The 17,679-nt window shown below is 37.3% G+C and overlaps 1 pseudogene; it reads right to left on the reverse strand.

Moving 5' to 3' along the window:
* Nucleotides 1-17,058: 17,058 nt before the first annotated feature.
* On the reverse strand, nucleotides 17,059-17,403 carry LOC108309671 (annotated as a pseudogene).
* Nucleotides 17,404-17,679: the final 276 nt, after the last annotated feature.

The raw sequence follows: 17,679 nt of genomic DNA on the forward strand, positions 1-17,679 counted from the left end.
GTTATACATGGGAAAAGAATCAAGTTATAAACATTGAGGAGGCCAATGCGGGGGGGAAAAAAGACTAAGACACATAGTCCCTTTCTAGAAGTGATAAATCCTATTTACTGAGACTTAGTTTATTTTATGTAAATTCTATGTTTAACATGAACTCATAGTTTCACAGTTCAAACCTGCTTGGCTGCTAGGATCCTCCTTAGAGCTCTGCCAGCCAGAAAGTAAGCAATACTGCCAGCAACAGCATGGCAATGCATGCTACAGCCTGCTTGATGCAGCTGCCGAAATCTAGCAGCAGATTTAGTGTTTCCTATAGAGGCCTCTTAAAAACAAAAGATCCCAGCTTGTTTGTATGTGACCAGCTTATGTTTCCATGATGTCTTGAACCATGGCTTTTCAGGGGCCATTTGATTTCATAAACATTATTCTGACTCTATAGGGAGACCACTGCATTCACACAGCCATGCTTATGGAAATAGTGAAATTTGATTTTTAAGTGGAAAATATATTGTTTATTATTAGCTTGCCAACAGGACTTTTCCAGATCATGCAAAATATGAGGTCAATGTTTGATGCAACGTTCATCCATTTACTGAGGTGATGGAGACAAGGTAATGATTGCTGATGAGATGAAGCTTTAAATGCCTTGGAAATATGGGAGATCTTTCTGAGACTAAGCAAGGAATTCCATGTAGCACAACACACACACTGTTAGCTGCCCACATCTGTGTGTGACTCAAGCAGAAATAGTGATGGAGTCTCTTAGAGCTAGGGATTGGTTCCTAATGGCTCACCCCAAAGAGTTATATAAGCTTTGGGGAATAGCTTTAGCGTAATTGCACATGTGGTTCGTTTTTGTGACGTCAGTTGAAGAGCTGATTCAACATTACTGAACCTTGAATTTTTGGCTCAAACAATTCTTTAAAAGTTGAGAAGATGCAATATTTCCTTATATCTCGCTTCATGTATTTGTTACTTAAGCTTCTCTAGAATGAGATTGCGTGAAAACATACTTGATAGTTTTATCTAGCAAGTGTGTTAATAAATTGAGGAAGTATCCTTTATTTTTATTAACATTTACTGAAAGCTATATCATATATATTAGGTATATGATATATATTTACTCTCCATGTAACATTTAGTGCATTTTTTTCTTTTGCTCCCTTTGTTGCTGTTCCCCTTTACTAGAATGGAAGGGAGTTTTGTCTATTTTATCACTGGTAAGTCCTAAGCATCTCCAATCATGATTGGCTCAGGTAGGTTTTTAATAAATAATGTTTTGTACAAATGAATAGGGACTATACTAAGGGTTTTATAGGCATATCTCTTTGAATTTTCATGTCAACCCATATAAACATGTTATGTTTTTATTTCTATTTACTGATAAGGAAAATGAGGCTTTGAGAATTTAAATAAAAGTGTCTCAAGTTCATATAGCAGATAAATTACAAGGTTGAGTTCAGTTATTGGACTCTTTCTCCAAACTCCATGTTTCTGATTTCTGGTTTATGCTCACTTCTTAAGCAATTCTATGTAAAACCTGAGTCACATGACGGGTTGTCTTCTGGATAAAGGAAGTCCCAGTGGGGAGGAGAAGTGTTGTCATGGTCTCTAGAACCACAGGGAGTTTCTGGAGTGCATCACTGTCTTTGCCACTTAGTCTGACTGTCAGAAGGCTGGGGAAGAGGTCATCATTTTGGGGATTCTCTTTTACTTGTCTAACAGTGAGGCACCAGCAGAGAAGAAATAACCAGGCCTCTAGGGAGGCATTAAGAAATCATTCCTAGCCCTGTCTCTCAATTTCTTCACCAGCTTGGGTGTGTCTGTGTTCTTGAAAATGAACAGGTTTGAACAGGGCATGTTTGTGGTTTGGATTTAAAGAGGCAGAAAAAAAAGAGAAAAGGATTGAAGAAAAAACAAGGTAAATAAAGGATATGAGTGCTTCCAACACTGAGGAAAAATGAAGTTATAAAAACAAATACTAAGAACCGTATGTTCATTAGAAGCTATTCTCCTTGTCGAACAGGAGAAAATTCACCACAATATTGGTACCAAAATGTGTGGTCAAATCTTCCTAGAACCCTGGGGTCATGAGTGTTTCACCAGCCACTTGCTGCTGTTGTTCTGATCTGCCAATTAGTCTTATTCTCTGGGTCATTCTCCTCTGCCTCCCCTTTGTTTTTTTGTTAGTGGTTTTGCACCTCTTCAATGAGAAGTCTGAGTGATGATTCACACATATTAAGACACATTTTATGGGTTAAGGTTTTTTAAAAATGACATGTAGACATTAACCATGATGCTTTTCCTAAAGACAGGATGACGTTTACCTGGAATTCTGTATTGAAAAATCTGAAGATGCACTAATAAATACCTGATGCCTAGGACACTGACATTCTCTTTGAGGACCAAGATCTAGCTTGAATATTATCTGTGACCTTTTAGTTTATTTAACTAAACTGAATAATTATGAGTTTTTTATTGTTCAGTAATCTGAAAGTGGGATATGTGTTTGAGAGGTGGATGGAAAGTGAAAAGAAAGGACATAAGAAAGTTATTATTTCTCCTTCAAATTATATTCCCTTTGATTGCTAGCACGGTACACTACTGTGACTGTCAGCACTGGCTGCCATTACCTGGGGAGGTTTAAAAAACATGCTTATGCTTGGATCCACCCCAAACAAATTAAATCTATCTCTAGCAGAGAGGCTTGGGCATTGAAATTTGTGAAAGCTTCCCAGGTGATTACAATATACACGTAGGGCTGAGAGCCTAGCTGGAGTAGAATAAGGATTTCATGCTTTCAAGTCTGATAAGCCTGTCTTTCAATTCCAGATATGCCACTTTTTCTGCCAAGTGACATTGGGCAAGTTTTTGATACTTCCACAACTTACGTTTTTACCCTATATAAGGAGCCAGTGTGTCTTCACCAGAAGATCATTTTAAAGATAAAATGAGAAAACATATGTGATATAGCTAGTATAGTGCCTAGCATGTAATTGGTATTTAATAAGTTAGGGTTATCATCACTGTCATCATCATTAGGCTTGGAAGAGACCATTATTTCTACAGGTAAACTTTACATAGTAATAGAGAAGAGCAGATATGCACTGGAGACCACTCCAGCCATCTGCTTTTTGTCCCATGGAATATGTACTATGAGTATTTCTCCTACTTTATCCAAAATAATTTTGAGCCACAGTACTGCAATGATCAAAGCTATTCTGACAAGTTTCTACCAATGATAAAGAGTTCTTAATATTAAGATACTTTTCAACATTTAGTTTATTCAATTAATTCTGATTCTACTATTCCTTTGGAACCTTCCAATATGCTAACAATTTTAAAGCATTTATCTTATTCTATTGTAGATTTCTCTTCATCAGTCTTTGGCAATATTAAAAATCAATTTATTTATTTATTTGTTTGTTTTTGAGATGGAATCTCACTCTGTTGCCCCAGCTGGAGTACAGTGGCATGATCTCAGATCACTGCAACCTCCACCTCTTGGGTTCAAGCGATTCTCATGCCTTAGCCTCCTGAGTAGCTGGGATTACAGGCACCCGCCATCATGGTCAGCTAATTTACCATGTTGGCCAGGTTGGTCTCAAACTCCTGACCTCAAGTGATCTGCCCGCCTCAGTCTCCCAAAGTGTTGGGATCACAGCCATGAGCCACTGTGTCTGGCTAAAAATCAGTTTATCTCAGTAACATCTTCAAAATACATAGGAAAGCATACCATGTTTTACTCCTTGAATCACAACTTGATCTTGAAACCACTGTCATGGATTCTACCCTCCTCTATGTAAACCAGCCATTTCATTAGCCATGGAGGTTCAGACTGGATTAAATCCATCTATAAAGCTGGTAAGACCCAAAATACTCTTCACTGTGAATGAGACTCACTTGAATTGGTAGTCTTGCACAAAATAAATACCCATGACTATTGAATTGCAAGGCAATGCTCTACTATTGAACAGAAACAAAGTAATTTTCCTTATACTGATTTGTGTACTTAAAAAAAACCTACAAATGTATCAAGGAAAAAGGTTATTCCTCATTTTCCATATTCTAGGAAGGCAGATACACTATGACTTTGATAGATGACACCAATGTTCTCACAGGTACTGTTCCTTAAAATCATTTGTGACTTGTGACCAATAAACCAAACAGACTACTATGTCTTATACTTAGGATTTACTTATGAAATCTCTCTCCAATGTTTTGCTTTCCTTAGTGACTAGCCTGGTGCTAACTTTCATGGCCTTTTGTCTCTTCATCTTAATCTCTGCACTTGCCAAGACATTCATACAATTAATCCAGGCATCTCTCTTGGTCCTTTTCTTTCCTTATGCATGAATCTTTAATAACTCCTGTGCTTGTAATAAAATCCAAATCATGTGAAAAAATGGGAAATGTTCAACTTTCTTGAGTTTGGAGATAAACAGATGTGGGTTTGCATCTTGGCTTTGTGGCTTTTAGCTGTTAATGTGAATATATTATTATTTTTCTCTAAGCCTGTTTTGTTGTTTGTAAAATAAATATAAAAATAACTGTCTGAATGTTGAAACAAGCATTACGTGAAATAACTTCTGCAAATACCTTGTATAGTGTGTGGCCCCTGGTGAAAGGTCAGTTAACATCAGTCACTTTTCTGATGCCCTGATTCTAGACCTGACCCACCTTTCCAGTTCTCTCTCTCACTGTGATCTCCCTCTGTCCCTCACACATCCCTACCTCCCTTCCCTGCCTGCTATCGCTGTATACATGTATCTTCCATTCCAGTGCTTTGATGGCTTCATTCTCTCTGTTCATGGGGTTCTCTTTGTCACAGATGCATTTTTCTTAGTTTCTCACCAGCTCTTCTCTTACATTTTCCTGAGATTTCCAGTCAAAATTGATCTCTAAGTCCCTACTCATAACCCTTGTCATACCTTCACTGTGATCTTTCCATTCTGTCTTTAGTTCCATTCCGTGGAGATGTTTGCATCCACCTCCTCCACCTGATTATGAGCCCCTTAAGGGCAGGGGCAGGGCCTTTCTCATCATTGCCTGCACCTGCGCATCTCCTCCACACCTTCTGGAGGGCTAGGAAAATTTCTTGCAAAGAAAACACTCAAAAATAATTTTGTGAATATATTGATTATTTAGCAAACTCATTGTATGGTTGAAATTATAAAACACTGACATGGGTAGGATGGTAATATGATTAATTCTATAACTAGAAAAGTTAAGCAAGTCCACCAAGCTCAAGTAACTTCCTAGAGTAATACTATGAAAAAGAAAATACTCATGTCTTGAAAGCTGTTATAAAATCCCTTAACAAGCTATGGGGACTAAAGTACACCCAGCAAGCTCACAGCAACACAACACTCAAGAACACTAAGATTAAGGCAGCAGAAGAAAAATCAAAAGGCTAATTGTTGAGATGTAGGATAATATGTGCATGATCCAAGAGCATAGTTAATTTAGTTATTCTTATTTCAGCCAGGAGAACCTGGGGGATAATCATCTCTTCATTCTCACTGTTTGCATTGGCCAGTAGACAGAATAAATAAAGAAGAGGACAGAATTCTGAGATTAGTACAAACTAGTACTCCATCTTTCTTGACAGCTTATATTAACCATGCCTTTGTCTTCATCTTGTTTATATATTTCATGTGAAATAGATCTCTGTAAATACTATATACTGATTAGATTTCTCTGTCATATTTTAATTCATTTGATGATAACCTTTAGTTTTCCTCTTTAAATATAAAAATATTGAAAACATTATAATTATTTAATGTTTCCACAGCCAGTTACAGGGTTTCTTTTTCGGAATCTTTTATTTATGCTTCGTGTATAGGGTGATCAACCAGTCCAGCTGAGATGAAATTGTTTTCTGAGACATGGGACTTTCAGTGTCAAAACTGGTACAACTTCTAGGGAACTAAAAATCTGTACCATGCTAAAGGATTTTTCAACTTTTCAGAGAGAAATATGAGTATTGGTTCTTCTTAGAAGGTGTTTGCAATCTAGTTGAGGAAATATGATGCATGAAACCAAATACAGGACAATTCAAGAGAGAATGACATCTAACATTAATGTGTGTGGTGCAGAATGTAGGGATGCAACATTTTAGAAGTGGAAGTGGCAGGAGGATAATAAGGAGGAGGCCTCTTTGCAAAAATAAGCCTAGAGTGGGAATGCTCGGAAGGCTAGAAGCTTAGAAACATCAAGAGGATTTGGCCAGGTGCAGTGGCTCACGCCTGTAATCTCAGCATTTTGGGAGGCTGAGGTAAGGAAATCAAGACCATCCTGGCCAACATAGTGAAATCCTGTCTCTACTAAAAACACAAAAAAATTAGCTGGGTGTTGTGGTACGTGCCTGTAATCTCAGCTACTTAGGAGGCTGAGGCAAGAGAATCACTTGAACCGGGGAGGTGGAGATGGCAGTGAGCTGAGATCGTGCCACTGAACTCCAGCCTAGCGACAGAGCTAGACTCCATCTCAAAAAAATAAATAAATAAATAAATAAAAAGAAAGAAACTTAAGAGGAAAGGGATGGATGAAGGGTTAACGTAGAAGAGACATGGTATGAGTATGAAACATGAGGAATTTAGCAGCCTGACCTGCGACTGGTGAGGGTGAGCTGAGGTGCTGCAGAAATGCATAGATTCAGTCAATACAAACTGAAATAAAGTCTGACAAGGATGCAGTCGGAGGTAACTTTTGTCAGGCTTTCCAACATTCACTGAAATAATTGAGTAGTGGCTCCAATTATGGTTTACATTTGATTTTTCAAATTTCACACAAGTATAATTTATGCTTCTCATGAAATAAACCACCCTATATGTTACCAGTGCAAATACATGTTTAAATGAATGGCCATTACGCAGTGAGTCAAAGAGAAAGACAACATTTATCCTGAAATGTTTTGTGTGGTGAAATACTCTATAGCAAAACCAAAGAAGTTTCAGCAAAGAAAATAAATAACTGCTCTTTTCAAATAGAGTTTTTGCCCTTTATCTGATGTTGGCAGCCCCAGAGGTTTGGCTTATAGAAGGCACCCTTGCCATTTGTTTTACTGCTTCTCTGTAAGTTATTTGCCTCCAATTTTTAGCAGCTGCATTATTTCTCTAATCCTTCTCAATTAACATACCCTCTGCATCATCCAACTCTGAAATAGAAGAGGAAGTTACATGGGAATGACATTCCAGCTTTCCTGAAGAGCAATTTTCCTGTTAAACATTTAGAAGGAAGAATGTAAGTTTCTTTTCTTCTTCATTTGTTACCAATCTCTGGTTAAAATTCAGATGAACTGCAGTTTCTGTGACTGGTTATGCTTTAATATGAACTCTGTAAAAAATTCCCTTTTTTTTAACCACTCATTTTTGCTCCTCAAAAGCAAGCTCTTGACGAAGAGGGAAGGAGAACTCCGCTTCTCAGAGTAAACAGGCCTGCTGAGCAGAGCCTGTACCCCACAGAAAGACCATCCCTTCAGAAGGAAATCAGATCCTTGGGCGAAAGAGGTAAAGAAAAAAAGGGCAGCTGTTAAAACATTTAGTCTATTTTTCTGCTCAGCCCCTGCTGGTCCCCTTGCTTCTCAGCTCCGTCCTCTGTGTGATTGTGTCTGTACTCGGTCTTGTGTGCTGGAAATGCAGGACCCTCACTGTGGGGTGAGCATATGAACGAGGGCATTTCCCGGCCTATGCATCCTCATGGCCCATCTTCAGCCTCTCCACCTTGCTTGCTGCATTCCTGGAGGATAGTGGAAAGATTGATTGGATGATTTTTTGGCAGCTATTTGCAGAGCCTGCAGCCACAGCTTGGTTTAATTAGGGAATCAGAGCGTTTCTTTTATGTAGGTCACATCAGGTTTTGATTCCAGATTTCATATAGCTAGAACCTTTCTAAAAAGTCAGAAATACATGTACAATTGGAAGACTTTTTTTTTTTTTTTAAAAAGGGTTTTAAAATAGTTTTCATCTGAGTCATGTATGCTAGTGTAGCCATTTCTCTCTCCTTTTGTCTAATTATCAGAATAAGAGAGGCATTCTACTTTTCTTCGATGAGGCTCCTGTTGCCTAATGTACATATGATGAACACATACTATAAAATTACTGGCAGGGATCTGGGGGTGGTGGGAGGGTTGATGGTTATTTGCTTGCTTCTTTGTGCTTTTGCACCTGAAAGGTTTAGTGGGTTCCTCTTCTATGGAATCTAATCTTGAAGAATCCAGGGAGAATGTAAAAACAATTACCCAGTTAATCCTTGTGATGTCGTTAGAAATAAAAAAAAAGTAGTAAGAGAGATAGGAGGCTGGGCATTATAATGACACTTCAGGAACTGAAACCCAAAATTAAATATTGTCAGATTATAGGCAGCCCCTAGGAAACCTTGTCTAAAGAGTTTATAATGCACAAAGAGTATTTCTTGGTAGGTAGCCAAGTAAGAACCGCTGATGATTATGGATGTCTGAATGATGAACATGGATTCTAGTATTGCCTTAGAAAAAAACTAAGCCAATACTATTTGCCTTTTGGAAATTTGTTATAATTAGGACATGATTCTGATTTAAATTGTTCTTCAGGTACCTTTTTATATGTGTACTTCTGCTTATAGGAAATTTGAAATTTTAACAGTCAAATAAAAAATAAATGTTAAATATTCAAACATTAAAGAGCAGGACAACCACCTTCACCATCTTCCAAAAAAAATATTTGCAGAGTATATGCTGATACAGTCAATGCATACTTAGGTCACTAATGTGACTATGTAATCTGCCACCCACAGATGATTAATTGGGCTACCCAGTGAGTGTCATGCAAACAAGTGAACGTTACAGGCTCTCAGGAGTGTGAAGCAGTGTTCTGTTTACACTTCCTGGATGGTTAAATGAAGAGTGCTGTGAAACACTGAAATGAAATACGATGAAACATTTCAAGTTGTGTACCTCTCAAAATGTTAAGAGGGGCTATTATTTCTCAAAGGCTGCAGATCCAATCAATTTCAAATTGTTAAAAGCAGCTGGAAGGAGATGTCTGTCAATGGAGGAGGTGTCTTGTCTGTTGGAGAGACTCACAGACTCTTGGTCTCATTATTTTCAGAATGAAAAGGGAACCACAGCTGTCTGTTCTGATACATTTGATTAAATTGGTAAACCAAGGGTCAGAAAGAGTTTGAGGAATCCTGAGTTGAGCTTTGGAACCAATAGTTTTAGCGCGTCTATTGACTTTCCAAACTTCTTATTGGGCAGGAAGTATCACAGTAATAGGACTTGCCATGAGTCATCTGGCGTGATCACTGTTGGAACCACATCATTGAAACTGCCTGTCTAAGGATATTTTACTCTTGTTCTCCTCTCCTGCAACTCTCACTCCAGTGAATAATATCCAAGAAGAATAAAATGAATGAATTCTTTATGGTTTCAAACTGCCCAAGGCAGAAACGTTGCCTTTACATTTTAGAAGAGGAGCTAGCACTGGTACCAAATATATAGAAAGGGTGGTGTTTATCTCTCACCAAATCAAATTTAAGTTGCCAAAGGTTTCTTGGCTATGTATCATCTTACTTTTCTTTTTTTTAGAAAACTGTCTTAACTATAGTTCTTGAGCCTTTCTGCTATTACTTAATTCACTTTGTAGAATATAGAGTTCCATATTTTTATTATGACTGGAGTTAAACCACAGACCCTCACAAATTTGTAGTTAGTGGTAGTTCAGTACACTTAAATTAAAAAAAAAAAAGAAAAATACACAGTGTATTGTATAGAGCTGCAATGCCCCCTTCTGTCTGCACTACCTGGGGTGGAAAAACTCTCTGGGTTTATGAGTTGATTGTGGCAAGTGCTTTTCTTATTATGGTTTAACTACACACATGAGAGGGCTGTAAACTAGCAGTGACACCAATCATTCAAATTCTAGCCCTTCTATTTCATTTCCTCATTTGGCCTCCTATAATCTATAGGAAATGAATGTAACACTGATGATTATTGCCATTGCCCAGCCAGCCCAATTATCTTTGTGGTTGTGAAGGTGGGTTAGTAATGTCCTCTTTACTATGATATGTAGGTAATCAAACGTGTGCATCTAAAGAGCAACAAATATTTTTCGGGCACTAGAATCTTGATGGGAATGATTAGACTTATGTGTTTATTTATCTACCTGCATAAACTTCATTGATTCCTCATAAGATGATGCTATAATTTATAAAACATGTGCAGTATAGATTATGTCTTAATTCCTAATAACTTCTCAAAAAGTAATTGATGATACCCTTAGCCAGAACTAATTAGAGGAAATATAGCGAGACCCCGTTCTCCACAAAAAGGAAAAAAACAAAAAGACAAAAAAAAAAAAAAATCCTTGATTTGGTCTGTACTCGCTTTTTTTTACCATCGGTTTGGCATGTCTTACTCTGCTTCTCTTACACCCCTTATCAATTATGCCCCACATGGTTGGCATGCAGTAGTTGTTTCCCTGGGCAATACTTATAATAAATATTGCAGAAGATTCACGGGACTTCTCACTGCATTTGTTCAAAGTCAGATTTTCCATGGAGTCTTCATCAACCAGGTTTTAAAATAAGGTTTACGTGTTTCTAATAGATTCTAAAAACTAGCTCAAGTTCTTATTGCACAAATGGAGTAAGATAAATTATCTCTTAAGTGTCGCAGGTGTGTGTGTATGTGTTTGTGTTGCATGTGGTATGTCTGTGTGAATGGGAATTGTATTTCAGTGATGGAGCGAGTACAAGCTGGCTTTGTGTTAGGAGGAGAGAAGCATAATCTAAAATATTTCTTTCCTATTACATAAAAATCATGAATCCTGAGGCTTTCTATGTACCAATATTAATTTACTGAGTTTTAGATTTCTGTGTGCCTTAATTGTGTTAATGACAATAATTATTAGATTGAACCACCTTTGACGTACAAAATGAACTAAAAGATTCATTTGTATATTCTTTTCAAATGCAGTTAGGTTTAGAGTCTCCACATTATAGCTTTGAATGAGAATAAAAACACCTTAAACACATACTGTGTGCAGAGGTCAGAGCACAGGAGATTACGCATGCTTCATAGTTTTTTATTACACATTTTGGGGCCTTCATAATATTAAATATTAATAAATCTTAGTGTCTGTTAGAAGGTAGTAGGGATTCAAATTGAAAAGACTGTGAATAGAAAGAGATGATCTATTGATACCATTTTTTCTTTAATATCCCTCTTTATTTGATAATCCCTGAATTGATTATAACTTAGACATGAAGCAGTAAATACTCTCCCCTTTGGTCCACTCTATATCCACACAAAGCATTTGCTGAGTAGGGCCTTGCAAGGAGGTCTTCAATACCCTGTGTTCTGATACCGCTGATGAGTCAGTGCTATCTCCAGCTGGCTGTGGAATCCTTGGAAAAGGCATTAATTCCTGTCAAATTTTCTCTCTTGGTCTTCAAATTAGTACTCAATCACAAACAATGACTTATATTCCTTTAGCACCTGGTGGTAGAATCCTTTAACATTCCTTCATAAATGAATCTTAGCCCAGGAAGTTAGGACTTTTCATGACTTGAAAAGCTGAATGTGAAGTTGAAATTGTAAGTCAGAGAGCATGATAAATATTTAACACCTATCTGACTCCAAGAGAATGCTGTTTTTAGAAGAAAGAAGTCTTTTGCTTGCTCCATTTTTATAGTGTTCTTAATGGCAAAAGTTAAACAAGTCCAGTTTCCCATACTGAATCTACTATTTGAAGGTAGTTCCCAGGCAATCAAATTAAAATACTTTAGGTGCAAAGGAGCAAAGTGAGAAAAGCAACACTTTGAAATGAATAGGGAGTGTACCAGTGAATATACTGGCTGTCTCATATTCAAAGATCTTACTCACTAGTGACCCAGTAGGAATGTTCTGCACAAGGCAAGGGATAAAAAGCTCAAGAGGAAAAACAATTAGGAAAGAAACAGTTCAAACACAAATTATGCCATTTATCCTCAGCATCAAAGTAGGCTGTTTCCATAGGGAAAGCAATGCAAAACAAAACAAACATCAAACAAATTACTTGCTTTTAAGATGCTTGTCATTATTTAAAATGTATTTTAATTTCTAATTAATTGTGTTTTTTTTAAAGAAAAAATTGCATAGGCTTAAGGTATCATCCCCTCTTGCTAGATAGACCTTTTACATTTTAATTTTTGAAATATAGAAACCTAAAAATATAGTACATGCAAAAAGGATGAAAATAATATTCCAAAGCAATTACTGGTGCTAACAGTATGTCAAGCGCTTTTCAAATCGTCACATATTCAATACTCACAGTTCTGCCAGGAGGTAGGTACTACTACTGTTATTAGAGATGAGAAGCTGAGCAGCAAAGAGGAGGACCTTGAATTTGAACATATGTGTAGTGGCAGAACCCAATGTTCTAACTCATAGGCTTTGCTGCCCTAGTAATCATTTGATAATACGATGCATATGACTCAAATACAGTGGCTATTTCTAACTCTTATGAGGTCACCTTTGAGAGCACTAAAAAGAAAATATCTCAGATCATTATTTGTTCTGAAATTCTGTGCTGAACCAACCAATACCTTTCAGTTGCTGTATTATGGATTCATTCAGTCAGTCAGTCAGCAATACTTGTCAAATATCCACTTTTTCCTTTCTTGGATCTACATTTTCCCCCAGTCTTGGTGAAAAAGATCTGGAACTTTAGTGACTATAATCATTATAAAATCCTCATCATAACCATAATAAAGTCAGGATGCTCACCTCTTAGGGCAACCCATGGAGGTGGAGCATAACTCCCAACTCCTTAATGTGGGCTGTGCATAGTGCATTTCTTCCAAAGACAGCAGTATGGCAAGAGGGGAAAACAGTAACTTCATAGTGCATGAACCTGACACCTTAGCCAGGTGATCAAGGTTAACATCAACAGTGACAAGTCATCTTGATAGTATTTGCCCTTGAGATGTTGTGATGAACATGGTACTTCACCTGTGCAGTCTTCCTCTAAAAAACCCATTGCTCTAGACTAATTATGAGGAAAACATCTGAAAAATATCAATTGAAGAACTTAATACAAAATACCTGCTAGTATGCCTCAAAACTGTCAAGGTCATCAAAAACAAGAAAAGTCTGAAAAACTGTCACAGCCAGGACGAGCCTCAGGAGACATGATGACTAAACAAAGTGTTATCCTGGAGGGGATGCTGGGACCGAAAAAAGACAGCAGATAAAAACTAAGAAAATCTGAATGATGTAATGCACTTCAGTTAATATTATAATAATGTATCAATATTGGTTAATTGTGGCAAATGTATCATACTAATGTAAAAAGATAATAGAGGAAACTGGATGTCAGGTATATGGGAACGGTCTTTACTATCTTTGAAGTTTTTTTTGGTAAAAAACCTAAAGTTGCTCTAAAATAAAAGGTAACTTTCAATAAAAGTACTCTGTAAAATCTGTAACACACTGATTTAAACATCTATTGATTTTGATGTCTGCATTGTTACATATTTCTTTTATTTCTTTCCCAAAGGTGATAACTTCTTTAGAGAGTCTGAAGAGAAAAATTGCTAATTCATTCACTTATTCAACAAGCAAATACTGAATTATATTAACAGCTAATTTTGATTGTTGTTTTCCAGACAATGCGCACAAAACTTGGCCTATGCAATCTCATTCAGTTCTTACAACAACATTATAAACTGGCTGTTATTACTGTCTTTATTTTCTATATAAGGAAATTGAGTTATAGAGAAAGTAAATATCTTGCCAAAGGTTGTTTGGCTGATAATTTGTAAATCTGGGGTGTAACTATCAGCCTCATGTCCATATTGTCTCTGTGCTTTCAGATACTTTATCAGGTAGGGTTGCATTCAACTGCATATAACAGAAACCCAACTAAAATGGTTTTGCAAATAGGGTTTTATTTTTCTCATATGAAAAAGGCTGAGGCATGTATGGCTGATTCAGGAAGTAATCAATGACTCAGATTCCTAGATATATCCTCTTTTATCTTGATTGTATAGCTTTCCCCCTTATAATTCAGCCTCCTGTGTGTGTATTCTAGGACAGAAGAAGGATATCACAAAGAAGAAAGAGAGCCATACATTAATATATCAGGAAAGCAAAGCTTTTCCCCAATTCCCCAGCAGCCTTCTGTTAATATATTATCATCTAGCTGCAAGAGTGGTTGGCAGTTTTAGTTCAGTATTTTTTATTAATTTAAAATAAAATTTTTTGGCCAGAAATTACTGCTTAAAACAAAATACGATTCAATGAGCAAAGAAGAGGAAGAGAGAATATGTAGTACATAGTGCATACTGAATAAAATTTACACTGTTGGTGGGAGTGTCAATTAGTTCAACCATTGTGGAAGACAGTGTGGTGATTTCTCAAGGACCTAGAAATAGAAATTCCATTTGACTCAGCAATGCCATTACTGGGTATATATCCAAAGGATTATAAATCATTCTACTGTAAGGACACATGCACACGAATGTTCATTGCAGCACAGTTTACAATAGCAAAGACCTGGAACCAACCCAAATACCCATCGATGATAGACTGGACAGGGAAAATGTGGCACATATACACCATGGAATATTATGCACCCATCAAAAACGATGAGTTCATGTCCTTTGTAGGGACATGGATGAACCTGGAAACCATCATTCTCAGCAAACTGACAGAAGAGCAGAAAATCAAACACCACATGTTCTCACTCATAGGCGGGTGTTGAACATTGAGAACACATGGACACAGGGAGGGGAGCACTACACACTGGGGCCTGTCAGGGGAAATAGGGGAGGGACAGCGAGGGGTGGGGAGTTGAGGAGAGATAGCATGGGGAGAAATGTCAGATATAGATGAAGGGGAGGAAGGCAGCAAATCACACTGCCATACCTATGCAACAATCTTGCATGTTCTTCACATGTACCCTAAAACCTAAAATGCAATAAAAAAAAAGAAACTCAAAAAAAATCATTTCATGAATTAAAGACTGGATATTGGGTAGCCACTGAAATGTCTAATGTAGTTATTGATCTCTGCTAAGCTACTTGAGTAGAAACCCATTCAAGGCTCCTAAATCATTCATAGTGAACTGGAGGAGATGGTCTTATAGGCCATGTAAAATTGGAAAGATAGTAATGAGGAGAAAAGAGTGGCCCTGAAACGAAGCCTAAGAGACGTGGAAAGTCTTCCTACAAGAAAGGGCATTTGAATGTAGACTAACAGGGTGAATGAAAGGTATGCAAAAGGAGGGAAACATTTATTTCAGGCACTGAGGTGAAAACACATGGTGCATGTTAGGAACCAAAAGCAATGTGGCATTGAGGGAGCTCTGTACTAGTTTGCACGCTGCACAGGTCATTGTCTTCCTCTTTCCTACGGCTCATCACTCTCAGTGTACGTGCCTTTCCAGGGAGACTTCCCTGACCACGTCAACCAAATAAATACCCCACCCTTCCCTACCTGTTTGTGTCTAACTTGAGCACTTGTTTATCTTTCTTAATCTTACTCTGTGCTCAGTATAACCATTTAACAAATATTTGTAGAATGGCAGAAATTATAATCATTTAATTTGTTTAATTTTAGAGTATGAATCTTAAATTATTTCCTTCTCGGTGTAATTCCAGGTATGTTCATCAGATACTTAATTTTTGATTATTCTTCAGCATTAATCTTATACATTTTTCCTTTTTTTTTTTTCTCCTGAGAATTTCTTTTACAGTTTGATTAATCAGGAACTAATGGTCTTGAAGAAGGGATCATGTCTAATACGTTTTTAGATTTTTCAAAGTACTTCATAAACTAGCCCATAGAGATGGACAGCATTTATTGTTATTAGATGCACATGTAGTAAAAAACTAGGAATTCATAAAAATGTATTAAACGTAATCATTTCTATTATAAAGAAATTGGAAATTTCATTTCTACCATTATTTCAGATTATTCTGGTCTGTCTTACTGGGAAATCAGTTGATGTTTTGGAATTTCAAACAAAATTTCTCTGTTGATTATTGTGACACAGTAGACTAGAATGCATGCCATATCTTTTTATGATTCACATTGATACATGATTGCAGAGGCATGTTTATGTATGCCATTCCTCTGCCTGCTGAGGACCCATCAGCGGCAAAGAAATACCATAATAAGAAAAATAAATTTATTTTGTAGAAATTCTGAAACAACTAAATGCAGTCGGTAGAAGTGTATTCTCATTGGATACTCCTCATTTATACTGGCATGGCAAAGTTTCCCGACAGTTTTGTTCTTTATTTATGAAGCATTTTCTGCTTTTGTTTCATGCTGTGTCACAGCAAGTAATCTTGTTTTGCAATGCAATATGACAAGGAGCCAGGAGACCAGATCCCTAATGCAGTCCTTTCCAGAGTGCAGTCCAGGAACGCCTGTGGGGTCTCTAGAACTTCATGTGAAGTTGTCAAAGCTGAAAATGTTATCTGGGGGGGAAAGGCTAAAGAGAAACTGGGGGCACAGTGCTGGAGGAACCGTGGGTAGTGGGGAAAGGGTAACAACGCTGAAAATTATTTATTAGCGAAAAGGAAACATGCAAAGTTCCAGAGAAAGGCCAAAATATAAACAAGCTTTGGCCATAAGAATAAGAAAAATAAAGACTATGAAAACTATAGCTTTATTCATTGGAAATCTTAGTATAACAATAACAAAAGTATGGAATTTACCTCTCCAGACAAAAGTTGTTAGGCATTTAGTGAGGAGAGCTGCATATTCTGCCAATGGAAATTCAAGAGGAAACAAATGCAGGCCAGCCGTGACCTGGTGCTATTTCTTGGAGATTCTCCCTGATTCTGCTTAGCGTCTTTTCCTAAGGTTCTACTAGCGCAGACTGGACCGGATACCTCTGTCTGGGCCTGTAACATAGAACTGTTGAAAGTCATGTGATCTGCTTTCCCTTCTGCTTCCAGCGTCATCCTGTCCTATCACTGCCTCCATTTCTTCTTCCTCAATGGCATGCAGTTATAGGTTTGGGAAGAAATAATGAGTTACCACTTTGTTTTGTTTTTTTTTTTGAAGTGAACATAAACTTGAGATTTTATTGTCTTCATAAAAGAAGACACTTAGAACTGGATCACTTGGCACTTTCTCTTCTTATCTCCCCCCAGTTCAAAATGTTTGCATCTTTTAATAGTCAGCATTCTCTTAGATCTGTAGTTGGGTTCAACGCACTCAAGCCTTAGCACAAATTTCTTTGTCATTTTAGCCTTTTTCCGGAAAATCGGCTTAGTTTGCCCACCATAGCCACTCTGCTTCCTGTCATAATGCCGCTTTCCCTGGGCATATGGAGAATCCTTGCCCTTCTTGTATTGTGTCACTTTGTGGGGTTGGTGCTTGCCGCACTTCTTCCACAAAGTTCAGTGGGTTTTAGGAATGTTTACCATGTTTGCCTGAGCACTATTGGCACAGAAAGTGAGTTACCACTTTCACATAAAGAGGCAACTTGACTGCTTTTAATATGAAAGGAATCTCAGGGATCCAAAGCTTCTTATTCAGCCCAGGTTTTGCCATCTTTTCTCCATGACAACTCAGAATTAGCTATCTTATTCCCAGTTTCTAATAAATATACATTAAATAGAATTGCCAAACAGATTTGAATACTCTTGAGCAGTAGCCTCCAAAAATAGGAGACAATCTGTTAATTGTGGTTGGAAACTGGC

The sequence above is a fragment of the Cebus imitator genome, unplaced genomic scaffold (assembly GCF_001604975.1).
Source record: "Cebus imitator isolate Cc_AM_T3 unplaced genomic scaffold, Cebus_imitator-1.0 Scaffold96, whole genome shotgun sequence".
Lineage (NCBI taxonomy): Eukaryota > Metazoa > Chordata > Mammalia > Primates > Cebidae > Cebus > Cebus imitator.